The sequence below is a fragment of the Salvelinus alpinus genome, chromosome 5, assembly GCF_045679555.1.
Source record: "Salvelinus alpinus chromosome 5, SLU_Salpinus.1, whole genome shotgun sequence".
Classification (NCBI taxonomy): Eukaryota; Metazoa; Chordata; class Actinopteri; order Salmoniformes; family Salmonidae; genus Salvelinus; species Salvelinus alpinus.
The window spans coordinates 32,111,736-32,130,553 of NC_092090.1; the positions used below are offsets into that span (position 1 = coordinate 32,111,736).

General features: G+C 42.3%; 4 pseudogenes; all 4 read left to right on the forward strand.

The window, feature by feature from the left end:
* Positions 1-6,924, forward strand: part of LOC139575285 (NACHT, LRR and PYD domains-containing protein 3-like) — a 34,635-nt pseudogene extending 27,711 nt beyond the window's left edge.
* Positions 6,352-6,924, forward strand: LOC139575286 (protein NLRC3-like; annotated as a pseudogene).
* Positions 6,925-8,335: 1,411 nt separating this feature from the next.
* LOC139575287 (NLR family CARD domain-containing protein 3-like) lies at positions 8,336-9,077 on the forward strand (annotated as a pseudogene).
* A 1,821-nt stretch (positions 9,078-10,898) lies between these two features.
* On the forward strand, positions 10,899-12,390 carry LOC139575288 (ribonuclease inhibitor-like; annotated as a pseudogene).
* Positions 12,391-18,818: the final 6,428 nt, after the last annotated feature.

Genomic DNA, 18,818 nt, shown 5'->3' on the forward strand with positions numbered 1-18,818 from the left:
AACAGTGCAGTTCAAGAAATAGAGTTAAGAAAATATTTACTATTGTAAAAAATCTAACTAAAGGTAACACAATTAAATTACATAACAATAAAGAGGCTATATACAGGGTACCGGTACCGAGTCAATGTGCGGGGGTACAGGTTAGTCGAGGTAATTTGTACATGTAGGTAGGGGTAAAGTGACTAGTCTGGGTGGCCATTTCTGGGTGGCCACACTGCCAGGTCTCTGACCTCCTCCCTATAGGTTGTCTCATCGTTGTTGGTGATCAGGCCTACCACTGTTGTGTCGTCAGAAAACTTAATGATGGTGTTGGAGTCATGCATGGCCACGCAGTCGTGGGTGAATAGGGAGAACTCGAGGGGACTAAGCGGTGTTGAGGATCAGCGTGGCAAATGTGTTGTTGCCTACCCTTACCACCTGGAGGCGGCACATCAGGAAGTCCAGAATCTAGTTGCAGAGGGAGGTGTTTAGTCCCAGACTCCTTAGCTTAGTGATGAGGTTTGTAGGCAATATGGTGTTGAACGCTGAGCTGTAGTCAGCTTACAGCTTTTTTGCTACATATACATACATTTTACCTATATATTTTACATACACATTTTACAAATACATTTTACATATACACTTTAAAAACATGGTACTTTTATGTATAACAACAATACATTACCAAACATAGATTTTCTTGTTTGATTATGACATTGTACAGCTCGTTAAGTGCGGTCTTTGTCCCAGCATCGATTTGTGGTGGTAAATAGACGGCTACGAATAATATAGATGAGAACTCTCTTGGTAGATAATGTGGTCTACAGCTTATTATGAGGTACTCTACCTTAGGTGGAAAATACCTTGAGACTTCTTTAATGTTAGACATCGCTCACCAGCAGTTATTTTTATATTAAAAACATTTTTTTCCACCTTTACTTAAACAGGTAGGCCAGTTGAGAACAAGTTCTCATTTACAACTGCGACCTGGCCAAGATAAAGCAAAGCAATGTGACACAAACACACAGAGTTACACATACGATAAACAAATGTACAGCCAATAACACAATAGAAAAATCTATATACAGCGTGTGCAAATATAGTAAGATTAGGGAGGTAAGGCAATAAATAGGCCATAGCGGCAAAATAATTACAATTTAGCATTAATTAACACTGGAATGATAGATGTGCAGAAGATTAATGTGCAATTAGAGATACTGGGGTTTAAAGGAGCAAAAAATAAATAACAATATGGGAATGAGGTAGTTGGGTGGGCTATTTACAGATTGGCTGTGTACAGGTACAATGATCGGTAAGCTGCTCTGACAGCTGATGCTTAATTAAAGTTATAGAGGGAGATATGAGTCTCCAACTTCAGTGATTCTTGCAATTCGTTCCAGTCATTGGCAGCAGAGAACTGTAAGGAAAGGTGGCCAAATGAGGAGTTGGCTTTGGGGATGACAAGTAACATATACCTGCTGGAGCACGTGCTACGGGTGGGTGCTGCTATGGTGACCAATGAGCTGAGATAAGGCGGGGCTTTACCTAGCAAAGACTTCTAGATGACCTGGAGCCAGTGGGTTTGGCGACGAATATGTAGCGAGTGCCAGCCAACTAGAGCATACAGGTCGCAGTGGTGGGTAGTATATGTGGCTTTGGTGACAAAAGGGATGGCACTGTGATAGACTACATCCAATTTTCTGAGTAGAGTGTTGGAGGCTATTTTGTAAATGACATCGCCAAAGTCAAGGATTGGTAGGATAGTCAGTTTTACGATGGTATGTTTGGCAGCATGAGCGAAGGATGCTTTGTTGCAAAATAGGAAGCCGATTCTAGATTTAAGTTTGGATTGGAGATGCCTAATATGAGTCTGGAAGGAGAGTTTACAGTCTAACCAGACACCTAGGTATTTGTAGTAGTCTAGTGATGCTAGACGGGCGTGCGCATGCGGGCAGCGAATGGTTGAAGAGCATGCATTTAGTTTTACTTGCATTTAAGAGCAGTTGGAGGCCACGGAAGGAGTGTTGTATGGCATTGAAGCTCGTTTGGAGGTTTGTTAACACAGTGTCCAAAGAAGGGCCAGAAGTATACAGAATGGTGTAATCTGCTTAGAGGTGGATCAGACAATCACCAGCAGCAAGAGCGACATCATTGATGTATACAGAGAAAATAGTCGGCCCAAGAATTGAACCCTGTGGCACCCCCATAGAGACTGCCAGAGTTCCGGACAACAGGCCCTCCGATTTGAGACACTGAACTCCATCTGAGAAGTAGTTGGTGAACCAGGCGAGGTAGTCATTTGAGAATCCAAGGCTGTTGAGTCTGCCGATAAGAATGCGGTGATTGACAGAGTCGAAAGCCTTGGCCAGGTCAATGAAGACGGATGCACAGTATTGTCTTTTATCGATGCCGGTTTTGATATCGTTTAGGATCTTGAACGTGGCTGAGGTGCACCCATGACCAGCTCGGAAACCAGATTGCATAGCGGAGAAGGTACGGTGGGATTCGAAATGGTCGGTGATCTGTTTGTTAACTTGGCTTTCGAAGACTTTAGAACGGAAGGGCAGGATAGATATAGGTGTGTAACAGTTTGGGTCTAGAGAGTCTCCCCCTTTGAAGGGAGGGGATGACCGCGGCAGCTTTCCCATCTTTAGGGATCTCAGACGATACGAAAGAAAGGTTGAACAGGCTAGTAATAAGGGGTTGCAACAATTGTGGTGGATAATTTTAGAAAGAGAATGTCCAGATTGTGTAGCCCAGCTGATTTGTAGGGGTCCAGATTTTGCAGCTCTTTCTGAACATCAGCTATCTGGATTTGGGTGAAGGAGAAATGGGGAGGCTTGGGCAAGTTGCTGTGGGGGGTGCAGAGCTGTTGACTTGGGTAGGGGTAGCCAGGTGGAAAGCATGGCCAGCCGTATAAAAATAGTTATTGAAATTCTCGATTATCATAGATTTATCGGTGGTGACAGTGTTTCCTAGCCTCAATGCAGTGGGCAGCTGGGAGAAGGTGCTCTTATTCTCCATGGACTTTACAGTGTCCCAGAACTTTTTGGAGTTTGTGCAACAGGATGTGCACATTTCTGTTTGAAAAAGCTAGCAGTGATGAGGGGTGGTTGTTTGACCGCGGACCCATTACGGACACAAGCAATGGGGCAGTGATCTCTGAGATCCTGGTTGAAGACAGCAGATGTGACGTTATTGACAAATAGACACACACCCCCGCTCCTCGTCTTACCAGACGTAGCTGCTCTGTCCTGCCAATGCACAGAAAACCCAGCCAGCTCAATATTATCTGTGTTGTCATTCAGCTATGACTGGGTGAAACGTTAGATATTACAGTTTTTAATGTCCTGTTGGTAGGATAGTCTCGACCGTAGATCACCGAGTGATTGTGATTGTACGTTGGCCAATAGAACCAACGGTAGTGATAATTTACCCACTTGCCCCCGAATTCTCACAAGGCACCCCGACCTTCTCCCTCTGTATCTTCGCCTTTTTCTTCACGTGAATGATGTGGATTTGGGGCTGATCTCTGGATATCAGTATATCCTTTGCGTCTTTAAAGAAAACATCTTTGTCCAGTTGGAGGTGAGTAATCGCTGTTCTGATGTCCAGAAGCTCTTTTCGGTCATAAGAGACAGTAGCAACAACTTTGTGTACAAAATAAGTTACAAACAATGCAAAAAAAACGAACAAAATAGCACAGTTGGTTAGGAGGCCGTAAAACGGCAGTCCTCCTCTCCGGCGTCATTATTCACACTCTCCTATCTTGCTTCTTTACTATAAAATGAATCGAGTCATGGCCGTATGCTGACCTCATAAACCAGAAAATATTTTTGATTTTGTATTTATAAATGTTTGTTCTTTTGATGTGTTGAGGGAACATTAAAGTTCCTCTTGAAGTATTTGGTTGTCCATATTTGCAGAACATGGAAGGGAAACAATCTCTAAAACTTGTCTGTCAAAATATGGATGTGGCCCTATTTCTCAGTTTGTCAACCCTGGCACTGTCTCCAAATGCTAAAGGGCCTCATTGCCAAAATCCCAAAGTATCCCTTTAAGCTCTGAGACGGAGGGAGAAAACATGCTATTACAGACTAATGTCATACAGTCACTTACATTTACCTGTATATTCCATGAATGTTATGACCGTGCCATGATATCTGGACTATTTTTAATTTTCCTATTTGGCTTCTGAATTGTGTCTTGTAGTTTCACTGTAAGTTCTATGAACAACATATTGCAGAACCATGTTGCTTTCCTAGACTATCAAATCAAAATGAAATCAAATGTTATTTGTCACGTGCCGAATACAACAGGTGTAGATCTTCCTGTGAAATGCTTACTTACGAGCCCTAAAAAAAGTATGTTTAAAGAAAGTAAGTAAGACAATAAACTTAATAAACTGAAGGTAAAATAGTAACACAATAAAAAAACAATAACCGGTACCTAGTCAATGTGCAAGGGTACGGTGTAGTCGAAGTACTTGAGATAATATGTACAGGTAGGTAGGTAGGTGAAAAATGACTATGCAGAGATAATAAACAGAGTAGCAGCAGCGTGTGTGAAGAGTGTGAAGGAATGTGAATGGTTGTGTGTGTGTGCATCAAATGGGGTGGTGCTATGCAACGCATTGGAGGGCCAATAAAAAACCCTGGTATAGGCTGCAACCCATATATAGACATAAACACACTTGACAAAATTGGAAGGAGTCTCTCACTCTTTCTCAACCCCCCCCCCTCGCTCTCACCCAACCAGCATAGCTGGTTTCCTGTTTGCTCAAATGGGTTGCCCACACACTCCCCGCTCTTAGTGACAATAAGGCAGAGAGTCAAAGTTGAGCGCCACAACACCACACGGTGAAAAGTGCATTCATGTTACAAGAATTGTTTTGTATTGAGACTGGGGATACAGAGATTTTGAGGGCACTACCTTAAAAATGAAGGCGGGGAATGAGAAAGAAGGGAAAAGAGGAGTCAGAAAAGGAGAGAGAAGAGGGGGACACTGAAGAAAGAAGAGAGGAACCCTGGCTGTCCCAATAATGGAGCAACAATTCTCTAGAGAGACTGAATGTAAGGCAGAGAGTCAAAGTTGAGCACCACAACACCACACTGTGAAAAGTGCATTACTGTTACGAGAAAGGTTTCGTATTGATACTGGGTATACAGAGATATGGAGGGTACTACCTAAGAACAGAGGAGAAGGAGAAAGAAAAGGAGTCACAAAAGGAGAGAGAAGATGGGGACACAGAAGAGAGAAGAGAAGAGAGGAACGCTGAGTTTGTGGACAGGCACAGATCTCAGTCAGAGGGTTTCCACGGTGATGCCCATAGCAGATCACCTGCTCCAGAAGTGTCTGATCCATGAAGAGGTGTATTCAAACATTCACACTGCCCGGACCAGAGGGGAACAAATGAGGGAGCTGTTCAAGGCCTTAAATTTAGGGGGAATAAAAGTCAAATCAGCCTTCCACAGGATCCTACTGAAGACAGAACCTGTCTTGGTCCAGGAGCTGGGTGGAGCTACGTCGCCAGCCATGAACCATGATCATCAGACTAGGAGCACTGCACAGATGAAAGTGGGTGACATTATACAGAGAGTTAAAGAGAAACATAAAGCCAGTCTAAAGGAGAGGTTTGCATTTGTGTTTGAAGGTATGTCAACAGATCAAACACTCCTTGCAAGTATTTACACACAGCTCTACATCACAGTGGGTGACAGTGGGAGGGTTAATAAAGAACATGAGGTTCAGATGTTAGAAAATTAATCCAGGAGAAACAAACCACCATGTATTCCAATTAACTGCAATGACATTTTCAAACCCTTAGGGGGACAAAAGGCACCCATCAGAACTGGAATGACAAAGGGCATCACTGGCATCGGGAAAACAGTCTCTGTACAAAAGTTGATACTTGACTGGACGGACGGAAAAGCGTATCAGGATGTTGATCTTTGTGCTCCCATTCCGAGAGCTGAATTTGATTAAAAAAATGACCAGTACAGTCTTCAAGAACTTATACATTACTGCCATCCTGAACTTAAAGAGATAACCAACACAAATACATATCTTGGCCGTAAAGTAATGTTCATCTTTGATGGTCTGGATGAAAGCAAACTTCCATTAGATTTTTGGCAAAACAAGAAGTTGAGTGATCTAACAGAGATGTCATCAGTGGATGTGTTGCTGACAAACTAATCAAAGGAAATCTGCTTCCCAAAGCTCTCCTCTGGATAACATCCAGACCAGCAGCTGCCAATCTCATACCCTGTGAGGCTCCTAACCAAAGGACGGAAGTACGAGGGTTCAAAGACAAACAGAAAGAGGAATATTTCAGGAAGTGGTTCAGTGGTTCAGCGATTCAGTGAAAAGTAGCTGGCCAGTAGAATCATGTCACAGATAAAGGGAATGAGGAGTGTCTACATCATATGTCACATACCAGTCTTCTGTTGGATTACTGCATTGGTTTTTGAGGAAATGTTGTGTGAAGATGAGTGATGAGATCACAACTCTGACTGAGATGTACACTCACCTTGTGCTTATTCAGACAAACCTAAAGAATAATAAGTATGATTGGCAAAATGAGCATGATCCACAAAGAATCATGGAAACAAACAAAGGAATCATTCTCAAACTGGGGCAGCTGGCATTTGATGAGCTGGTAAAGGGAATATCATATTATGTGAGGATGACCTGAGACAGTGTGGAATTGATATCAGTGAAGCATCTGTGTACTCTGGGTTTTGCATATAAATCCTTAAAAAGGTGTCTTTGTGTTATCAGATGAAGGTGTACTGCTTTGTTCACCCGAGCTTTCAGGAGTTTCTTGTTGCTCTTTATGTGTTATTCTGCTGTGTGACCAATGTCATAACGTTGGATTGATTAATGTGACGACAGCTGTTCATCAAATGATTAACTGTTTATATGAATGTGATTAAATGAATCAGGTAATTATTAAGTCAGTAACCTGAGGCACCATGGGTGAGTTTCTATTTCCCAAATTAACTCAAAGAATATTAGAATATCGATTTTACAACAGTCGCAAATTAATTAATTTCCTCTACAGTCTCGTTCTGAACGTCGCATAATCCGGGAATCTGCACAAACCCGAGTCACACTAAATAAGTCCGTACCACACCAATTGAGTTGAATCTTTATTTACTAACAAGCTAAAATTATAATATATGATACACATACACACAGTCTGAGCTATTGATTAGAACTTAGTACACTGAAACACATCCCTAGCGGGACAACACAATATGATGCGTGTTACACAAAATGGGGATTTCAAAAGAGAGAGAAAGAGATAGAGTGCATGAGAGAAAAGCACACTTGGTTACATTTGTAAACTATGCTTAGTTTAACCCTAACCTTGCCCAGAACTGCTTATGGGTTAGAATATAATGATGTAATTACGTGTCGAAGGTCGCCCTCCGATGGGGTGTCACTTCGTGGACTTGTTTCGCCTTCTCCTCTGATGACGGCACTTCTTCTTTTACCGGGTGTAACTCTCTGATTGTCCTCACTATGTCAGTGTCCTTTCTCTTAGTGGTCTGTTTCCTCGCCCTTGTTCTGAAAGAGGGGTCTTCTGAGGACGGCTAGTCTGCCAGGTGGTTCCAGCGTGGGAATGAAAGTAGTGTAGACACACGATTCCTTGGAGAGAATAACCGGTGGTCCTGCTTGAATTCACCCTCTTAGACACAAAATGTTTCCTTTGTCTTACTCAGCCTCGTGTTGCGTTTTGGGGTTACAACTAATTGGACCGTGGCTGTGGCTCGTGGTCCCTAGTCATAATGTTAATTCTTAATTAACTTACATGTTTTATACCCTCGGGTCAGAAATGGGCGTTTCCATCTTTAGGGTAAATTCTCTGGGCTTAACTAGTTACGAGGCAAGGTCTGGATTGTACTTAAATCCAATTTAGACAACTAACTTCACATTTCATCTTTACAAAAACATTCTCTTTGATCTGGACATTTTCCACACAATGTACATTATGCACACGTCAGGTACATATGGTGAAAACTCTTCAAGTTAGAATGTTGTTTTCGTTATAACATCGTCATTTAACTTTTAATAACATAACAAAAACGACATTCATTTTCATATTCCATCTATCGTCATTGCTACCATATTGGCTGACAAAACATATTGTCCCAAAGTCCATTTATTGCATGTTACTGTTCTGGGGTAGGTTCTCCATAGGCCCATCATACATTCCATTCATCCATACTGAGAGGAAAAGGGGATTTTGTCTGCTGCCTTAAGATTTCTAATGGGCGTGAGGTGTAATGAAACCCCCCACCTCCATACCTCTGGATCTCTCTCCCTCTGGTGGGTGTGAAAGATAACCTGACCCAAACAGGCCAGTCATGACACCAAGAACATCAAGAGCCTGGAGTCTTTTATGAAGAATGTGTCTACAGAGCTTCCCTTGAATGAGTTGCTAAAGATGATTGTGGATAAAGCCTTGAGAGTGATAATGGACACCTGGACATGTTCCTCTGCTTCTTTCTTGGCATCTGACTGGGATCCAATCAGAGTCTTCTAAAAGGCCTACTTCCACAGACACTGAACTGCTCAGATGCTTTTGAGGAAACTAAGGAATACCTCAGGGAGCCTTCCATAAGGAATGTCTCACCTGATAGGTACATCAATCTCCTCCTCTGCTTGACTTAGATGAAAGACAACTCTGCACATGAGGACATACAGAACTTCCTCGAGTCAGGATATCAAACAGACGTAACATTTTCAGAACAAACTTCTCAGCACTTGCCAATGCACTGCTGATGTCAAGGTGTGTGTTGGATGAGATTGATATGAGGAAATATAACATATCAGAAGAGGCGGTGTGAGAGACTGAGCCCAGCTGTGAGGAAATGTAGGAAGGCAAAACTGCCTGACTTTACACCTTCTGAGGAGTACTGTGAAACACCGGCCTCCATTCACAATCAGCAGACTCACCTCTGAGAGAGCTTGACCTGAGTGTCAGAGTGACACTGCATAATTATGATTTTTATTATGACAGTGGGGTTAATGATGCTGAGGAGCACAGACTGAATGTTATCTTTGATTCACTGAAAGATCCAAACCTTTAACCTTTTGTCAATAGGGGGAGCTGTTAGCATTATTTTTTTTTTTACATTTCCAAATTAAACTGCCTCGTACTCAATTCTTGATCGTACAATATGCATATTATTGTTATTATTGGATAGAAAACAGTCTATAGTTTCTATAGGAGTTGAAATTTTGTCTCTGAGTGGTACAGAACAATTTCTACAGCACTTTTCATGACAGGGTTCAGATTTCAGAAATTTTTACCTCTGATCTGGGGTCTGTTTATAAGGCCACAGTGAATGCTATGAAGAAACCGACACTACCTACGTCTTCCTCTGGGTGTCTGTACGTCATCACGTTTTCAATGAAGTCTATGGGACGTTCACAGCCATTATAAATGACAAAAATGTACAGAGACCCCTCTTTCTCAACGTGCGCCTCAAGCGTGAAGGCCATCGGACCTGCCTCGTTCCAAATCGTTTTCTAACCAGCAGTATTTCTCCGGTCATGTTTTCAGTCGTTATAGTTGTTAAAAACATCATAATGTAGTGAATTTTAACCGTTTTATATCAATTTATATCCGTTTAGTGCGATTTTGAGGAATTTCTTTGTCGTGCACTCTGAAAGTTTGGACACGCTTTAGGGTGTCGGTCGTTGGTGATGGACATTTCGAAGGACAGAGGACATCTATCGACCAAAAGACGTTTATAACATAGAAAGGATACATTGCCCAAGAATATGATGGAAGATCAGCTCAAAGTAAGCAATATTTAATATGATAAACCGTGTTTCTGTCGAAATATTTTAAACGCATACATCGCCATTTTGTTTGGTATAGCTTCACTTGGCCAACCCTGTATTGAAAAGTAAGGATAATTTTAAAAATGTAAATCAGCGGTTGCATTAAGAACTAATTTGTCTTTCGATTCCTGTCAACCCTGTATTTTTTAGTCAAGTATATGATTAGCTTTTAATTAAACTAGATCACTCTGATAGATGACGTCAGACATATTGAGGCTTGATTTCCTAGTATTTTCATTGTGTAACCACGGTTTTGTATGGCTAAATATGCACCTTTTCGAACAAACTGTATATGTATGTTGTAAAATGATGTTACAGGAGTGTCATCGGAAGAATTCTGAGAAGGTTAGTGAAAAAATTAATATCTTTTGGCGGTGATTACGTTATAGCGCTCTTTGCCTGGAATCGATGCTCTGGTAACGTTTTCACATGTGGTATGCTAACTTATCGATTTATTGTGTTTTCGCTGTAAAACGCTTAGAAAATCTGAAATATTGTCTGGAATCACAAGATCTGGGTCTTTCCATTGCTATGCTTTGTCTATTCTTATGAAATGTTTTATGATGAGTAAATTGGTCATACACGTTGCTCTATCTAGTAATTCTAGTGGATTTGTGATGGTCGGTGCAATTGTAAACTGTGATTTCTACCTGAAATATGCACTTTTTTCTAACAAAAACTATCCTATACCATGAATATGTTATCAGACTGTCATCTGATGGTTTTTTTTATAGGTTATTGGCTATCAATATCTTAGTTGAGCCGAATTGGTGATAGCACCTGAAGGAGTAAGAAACTGATGGAGTTAGAATAGTGGTGTATTTTGCTAACGTGTTTAGCTAATAGATTTACATATTTTGTCTTCCCTGTAAAACATTTTAAAAATCTGAAATGGTGGCTTTATTCACAAGATCTGTATCTTTCATCTGGTGTCTTGGACTTGTGATTTAATGATATTTAGATGCTACTATCTACTTCTGAAGCTATGCTATCTATGCTAATCAGTGTGTGGGGGGTGGGGGGTGCTCCCGGATCCGGGTTTCTGAGGCTGTAAAAGTTAACTGGAGACACTGAGGCTGTCTGGCTTCACTCTCACTCTCACACTCACATGCAAGCTATGTGAATCACTGGCTTCCATTCTCCAATCTGCAGACTCACCACTGAGAGAGCTTGACCTGAGGAACTTTAAACTGTTTGATGATGATGATCATGAGGATTATGATTATTATTATGATCATGATGATGATGATGATGGCAGAATGACAATCCTCCTTACTTCACTGAAAGGTCCACACTCTAAATTGGAGACACTAAGGCTACACAGATGTTCCCTGACCAAGAAATGTTGTGAAGTGTTGGCATCAGCTCTCAAGGCAAGCCTCTCTTCCCTGAGAAAACTGGACCTGCGTCACGATGACCTGCACGATACAGGAGTGAAATGGCTCTCTGCTGGTCTGCAGAATCCAACTGTAAACTAGAGATACTAAGGCTATCATTCTGTGGCGTGACAGAGGAGGACTGGCATCAGTTATCTGGCATCAGCTCTGAGGTCCAACCCCTCCCATCTAAGAGAGCTGGACCTGAGCTTCAATCACCCAGGAGAATCAGGCTTGAAGGTTCTTTCAGCTAGACTGGAAGATCCACACTGTAGACTGGAGAAAATCGATGTGGACCATAATGAAGAGTTCTGGGTGAAACCATGACTACTTAGGAAGTATGCTTGCAAGCTCACACTGGACCCAGACACAGCACACAGACGTCTCTCTCCCTCTGAGAGGAACGAACAGGTGAGGGTGATGGAAAATAATCAACAATATCCTGATCATCCAGAGAGGTTTAAACACTGGCCACAGGTGCTGTGTAAAGACGGTCTGAGTGGACGATGTTACTGGGAGATACAGTGGAATGGGATTGAGACTAAGATTGGGGTGTACAGTGGAATAGGATTGAGACTAAGCTTGGGGTGTACAGTGGAATAGGATTGAGACTAAGATCGGGGTGACATAAAGATATCAGCAGAAAAAGACATAGCTGTCTCTGTTAACTTGGATCCAATGACAAATCCTGGTGTCTTAACTGCTCTGGAGAATATACCACTTGGCATGGTTACTCCATCTGCCACAACAATGAAGAGGATGATATACCTCTCCCACCCCCCACCAACTCCCTTAAACCCCAGGGAGACTCCCAACCTGCCAAAAGAGTAGGTTTATCTGAACTCGCCGGCCGGCATTTTGTCCTTCTACAGAGTCTCCTCTGACACAGTGACACACCTGTTTACATTCCAGACCACATTCAATGAGCCCCTCTACCCAGGGTTTATGCTTGACCTGGTGCCCTACTCATATAAATATGAGATTGGGCATTGTCAGGATTTGACACCTAGCACTGTCCTTCTCTGTTGTACAATTTATTAAAATGAGAAAGAAAAGGGACTTTAATCATACACTGGCTTTACTAATGTGTCTGAGATACCAAGGTTTTATTATGGTACTTTTGTTATGTTGTACTTTGTTTATATTCTTATTTGTTATGTTGCTTGATTTGTAAACTGTCTTAATAGCAATTAAATACATTATAATCTAAAACAATGCTATTTCTCATCCCTTCAAAATGGTCAGGTTAAAACTTTTTGTTTTAAAAAACAATTTGGATCACATTCTATTTGGTTCACAGGTATACAAGGCATCACATCTGAGTCTAGATTTTGGACATTGTACCAGGGCTAGGTGAAATAATATGTCAGTTCAAGAGTATCCATGATGCTTCATCAAAAGACTGGAGACTTTGCTTATTATGAATCACCTTGGAAACACACATTGATACATAATCCATAACGGGCACATCATGTTCAGAATGATATTCAAGCATTCAGGAGCACCACTACGGTCGCCTGTTAGCATGTATTTTGCATTTATTTACCAATTAAAAAAATTCATTCAGTATGGATTTGGAGGTGCTATGTAAAGCTACAGCGCTCCTGTAAACAGATTATGGTCCTGGGGGACAGTGTGATATTGAATGACTAAATACTATGATTTATGATAATGATAAGAGCCGCAGTGTTCCTACCCTCAGACCCTTAACCCTACCTACGGATTAGAAGAGCAACACTTTGTCAGTACTTTTATATCCCATGGAATCATGGGCTGGGCTTTCAAAACACTTCCCAGTTATGGGTATATCTACTGTACGTGTTATCTCAACTCTGTGTAGTTTCCTCAACATTTACAGGGATATTCGGTTGAAACTAATAATGAGATGTATCTTTGAGTCATAAGGAAGAATGCAGTTGCTATGTTATATTGTCTGTAAATATGTTTGTGGTTTGATGGTTGACAGTCTCATCAAGCCCTTTTGGTATTTGAAGTTCATAAAGTTGAACTTACAGTACACATGGGACAAAAACATGCACACACACACACACACACACACACACACACATACACACACACACACACACCCACAACCCCCCCCCCCCCCACACACACACACACACACACACACACACACACACACACACACACACACACACACACACACACACACACACACACACACACACACACACACACACACACACACACACACACACACATGTTCACAGGCTGACACACAAATTATATTTTAAAGGGAACATCAAGCCTAAACCCGAATACCCTGCCCCTCAATGGATTGAGTCTCTGATCTCCTGGCTTTAGCATGCATACCGCTAGCAGACGCTACATGGCCTATGTTAAACAAGTCTCGGTGCATGTGAGCGCTCTGCGAGTGGGAGAGAGGTGTTGGTTAAGACCCCGCTCATTTGAATTGACAGGTTGAACGCCCCTCAGAGCGAGGGGAGATTTGGGCCATCACTGGATGTGACAGAAGAGATTAGGGGAGTAATCCCGCCTGGGCACTGGGGAATCATCCAGTGTTCAACCTGCTCTTATCAACTGATACTACCTAGCTTCACAGTCGGCGTAATGAATGAATCTCTTCATTTACAACCCGTTCGCTTTGAGTTTCTGTATTCAGCGCTCAGAAGGAAACTAAATGTATTTCTGTTTCATTCTAAGGCCCTGCTTTTATCCGTTTAGCTGTGGGTTTGTGAGCCTTTAGAATGAGTGGTAAATGTAATGTAGTTTAGTTTTACCATCAGCCTTACATCAGCTCAGCTAATTATTGGGGTTTTTCTGTGAATCCTCTTCTTCCTCTCACGGAGGCCAGAGAATAACTCTAGCTCTCTGACTTAATGCATGTTGGTGAAATCATATACAGGCCTACCGTTTCCCATTGGAGCCTCTATTGTAGCTTGGCCATGAAAGCTACTCATAACACTATTGAATATCGATGTTAACCTAGCACATGACAAACACAATATAGCATCCTTTGTATAACAGCAGAAACCTCCTGGTGTAGTAATGTAGGTGCTGAACTGCTAGACTTAAGATCTCAGATTAAAGTCCCACTCAGACTGTCCCTCAGATTAGCTAGAATACTGTACCTGCAGCTCATAGTGAAACTGAAGGTTTACTGCCATAACTCTTACGTGTTCTTTATCCCACTGAAATACAACCAAGCCACTTTATTCCAGATCCCTGCCTCTTTCCCAACCAGAGATGCCTCTCTCTTATTGCCCCTTCAGAATACCATGCTGTAATCACATGACGCGCACGGCTGGCCCTAACAGCATTATTTTACAGGGTGATAAAATCTAATGACATCTCAAAGGTTCCCAATGCAGAGCAAAGCACAACTCCAGGGAACACCCGGGGCTTACAGTCATCCTCTTACATATAACTGGGAGAGTGTGCTCCCTGTCACGCCTGATGTACCTGTGTCTGTACCTGTATGTATGGAGATAGATAAGGGATAGATACATCTGAGCTGATGAGGGTAGTTAGGGAAATTAACCTTTCATTTTAGCAATCTGCAATTACAGTGAGGATACCGTTGTGTGGATGACATATGATCTCTATGTGTCAGGTTATGTCAGGTTTATGATATAGGTTCTCCCTTTGATAACCTGACTGATATGAGAGGTGGTCTGACTGATAGAAGTGTAGTCTGATTATCTATAGCATATTTTTACCTATATACAGTTTGTTATGTTGCTATGTACAAATTACTTTAGCATTGGACTTTTCCTGTGTGATAACCTGTTTTTGTCAGTATGAACTGTGTCACAATGATTTGATGGATCCAGTCCATTAAGAGTTAATGTGTTACTTGTTTAGTGTCATGTCATGTGGTCGGTGGTGACATTGCCCTGGTACTCTCACAGAAGTCAATAGCTGTATTAATGTATAAAGGAGCTAATAAATGATACAAGTCAAGATCACCATACTCAAAGGGGACAAGATCAAAGGTCAAGATCATACTCAAAAGGGTACACCAGGAGTGGTGGAAACCTCTGAGGAAGTGCCCGAAGTGAAGCCCCTGCTCGATGAATCTGTGTGTGGGGCAAAACAGACTGCATGCCCCTCCTGTCTATCTGTCATCAGGGAAATGTGGACAATGCCACACAAAGTCAACATTTTGAAACTGAAGTAAGTCATCAGAGGGGCCACACTCAGATATATTCCCTCCACACACATACTAGACACAAAGACACATGTACACACATACATACACGCACCGACACACACATCACACGCACATACACACATCACACGCACCTACACAGAAACACACACAGCGGGCAAGGTCATGCTCCTGATAGGAGAGCTTGGGATCTGTGGCACATTGTTGACAAGAGCAATATCCATCAGGCAGAGCTGAGGCCGCCCTGCTGTCAGTGTGTGATTGTATTAAAGCAGGCCGGGCGTATCTGCCGGCTCCAGGAGGACCCCAAGAAGACCCCAGGTGCTTCCTGCTTCCTGGCCCTGGAGGCCCCTCAGTACCCCGACCTACCTACGCCCTGCCCTGACAAACTCTCAGCTGGGCATGGGGTGGAAGGGAGCTGGAGTAACCTGAAGGACAAATAATTGGACTCTCATTGAATCCATAACTATCGCTTCATTACAGAAGAAAATATATTAGTGCAAATCCTATTCACACACATCGGTTAAAATATAGACGCAGAATGTGCACGCCCATGCACGCACGCACACACACACACACACACACACACACTGCTGAAAGCCCAATATTCAAACAATTGTTTAGCTATTTCCCCTACTTTCCTAAGAGTAGAACATCCATATTACACCAAATGTTACAATCATATTAGATTAATAATATTCCAATTAGTCTGTAAGCAATATTGATCGTCTAAACAGAAATGAATGTTTTCCAGCTAAACTTAATGCAGATCTGAGAGGGTATTGGTTGCTGTGAGATGCTGTAGAATGAATGGTTGGAGAGCTAGCAGGCTTTTGCATTGTAATAACCATATTCAGTAAAATCAATAGCCCCGGAGAGGAGGCAATAATGCAGGCTAACTGCAGGAAATGAAATCCCACTGAGGGAGAGGGGCCAGGTGGGGGAAGTAAAGGGATTTGTACCGAAGTGATGTCATTTCATTACGGAGAGACCGAGTGAGAGTTGGCCCTGTAACATTACATTTTAAACCAGGTTCTACAGCACAGCATTAGTATTATGCTTCTTACTACCATTGCACATTAGGACACGTTAAATACAATGATCCATTTATATATAATTACCATATTTATTCTGCCCCTCGCAAAAGAGTCCCCTTTTTAAGCTTAGCAGATAGATAAACCCGGTACAGCTACTGTAGTGTTGAAGGATAATTTATTGCCGCCGCTTCGTAGATACAGTAATAGTGACTGAAATGACTAAAACTGAAATATAGAAGGAAAAGAACAACGAGTAGGACTTATTGTATGCTAGCTGAATACTAGGCTTAATTCTCACCTGTTCATAAACACAGAAATAAGCGGCATTATGCATTAAATCGGATGCAAATAATTCCCCAAAACATGACAAGATCAAATGCACTGAACAGATATCCATGTGGCTATCAAGAAGATTCAGAAATCTCATTAAAACGATCATCCGTACAAAATATCATCATGAAGTCATTTAAGAACAAATTCTGTGTTATGTTATGATTAATTTTACTTACAGACAACGCTTCTACAAAATGATAGCAAGAAGGATGGAGTTTGACAACATCTGAAGCTCCACCGGTAAACCATTCCTCTTCTACAGGGTTTAGCATATTAAACGAACAACACACATCAACGCAGGAGAGTGGCCCCATGTGGTCAACAATGGAATTACATGATCACCTAAAGGAACTCAAACCCAACTACAGGGGCTAGAACAATATTGTTTATTTTACTCACAGCATTGAGGAAGCATGTTAACTGTTATTAAAATGTAAGTACTTTAAATTGAATCCACTTTAGACAAATGTACATGTTGAACATGTTTGTAAAATACATAAGCTTGAGACCTATTTTGTGATGCAGCTGGTTTGGGGAGAACATTGAGACACACACTGCTGTTTCTGACCAAAGACCACGTAGAGGCTTGAATGTAAGAGGCTCTCTGAATATAAAGGAACAATCAGGGACCAGGAGTAACGTGGGGCTGCCCCTGCCCTGAACAAGTAGCCCTCTCACTCTGCATCGCAAAGTCAACCTGACATGTTTCCCCCTTCTCACCCCCACACTTCTCCTTTCTCCCCCGCACCTCCACTACTCCAGATCTTAATTAAAGCTCTCTCCCCCCACTCCCCCTCTCCCCGGCCCCCATGCAGCAGGATTATGGGATTACAATGGCGAGGTCCGCTCCTGTGAAAGCCCACTGCGGCGACCAGCGTGGGCCGGCAGCCCCGTGGCACTCCGGAATTCTTCAGCGGGACTAAGGGAGCCCGGCCTTTGTGAGCCGAACAGCGGGATGCTCCCGGCAGTCGCCCATGTTTCCATCCTTTGGAGAGAGAGTGCTTGCATAAAATGAGTAGCCACGTATTCATTGGATCGGAATTCCATTAAGTAGGAATGCCCAAATTACCCCGAAGAGGTGTGAGGGGTGTGGAGTTGTTGTTCACCCCCTTTAGTGTGGCAGAATTAATAAGACTATTATCCAACAATTACCGCTATGCGCAGAACCCAGGATTAATTTCAGTGGAAATCCGATGCCACTAATTAAAACTGTTGCCATCGCTCCGGCCTGAGAGTGATTGTCTCAGAAGATACATTCCTCACCAAATTACAAAGGCAATTTTATTGGTTGGAAAACTGAGAGCAATTCTTTTAACGAGCATAAAGCATTTTCTATTGAGCAATAGTCTCGGCTGATCTAATATTAGCGTCCGTAGCATAAGCAGCAAAATAAAGAGTGCAGCCAGCAGCAGCAGGAGCAGACAGTCAGGGGAGAGAGTGAGCCACCTTCCAGAGGGCTGTAAACTAGGGGAAGAGACGGCCCCCTGCTGCTTCTCTCTGTGTGGACACAGACTGTCTGGCAATGGCCCATACAGCAGCCATTTTTACAGGGCACAGATTCATGCACACACAAACACATGTGTATGCACACCCACACATATACACTAAGAGGTATGCATACCCACACACATACACTATGAGGTATGCACACCCACACATATACACTAAGAGGTATGCACACCCACAAATATACACTAAGAGGTATGTACACCCACACATATACACTAAGAGGTATGCACACCCACACATATACACTAAGAGGTATGTACACCCACACATATACACTAAGAGGTATGTACACCCACACATATACACTAAGAGGTATGTATACCCACACATATACACTAAGAGGTATGTACACCCACACATATACACTAAGAGGTATATACACCCACACATATACACTAAGAGGTATGTACACCCACACATATACACTAAGAGGTATGTACACCCACACATATACACTAAGAGGTATGTACACCCACACATATACACTAAGAGGTATGTACACCCACACATATACACTAAGAGGTATGTACACCCACACATATACACTAAGAGGTATATACACCCACACATATA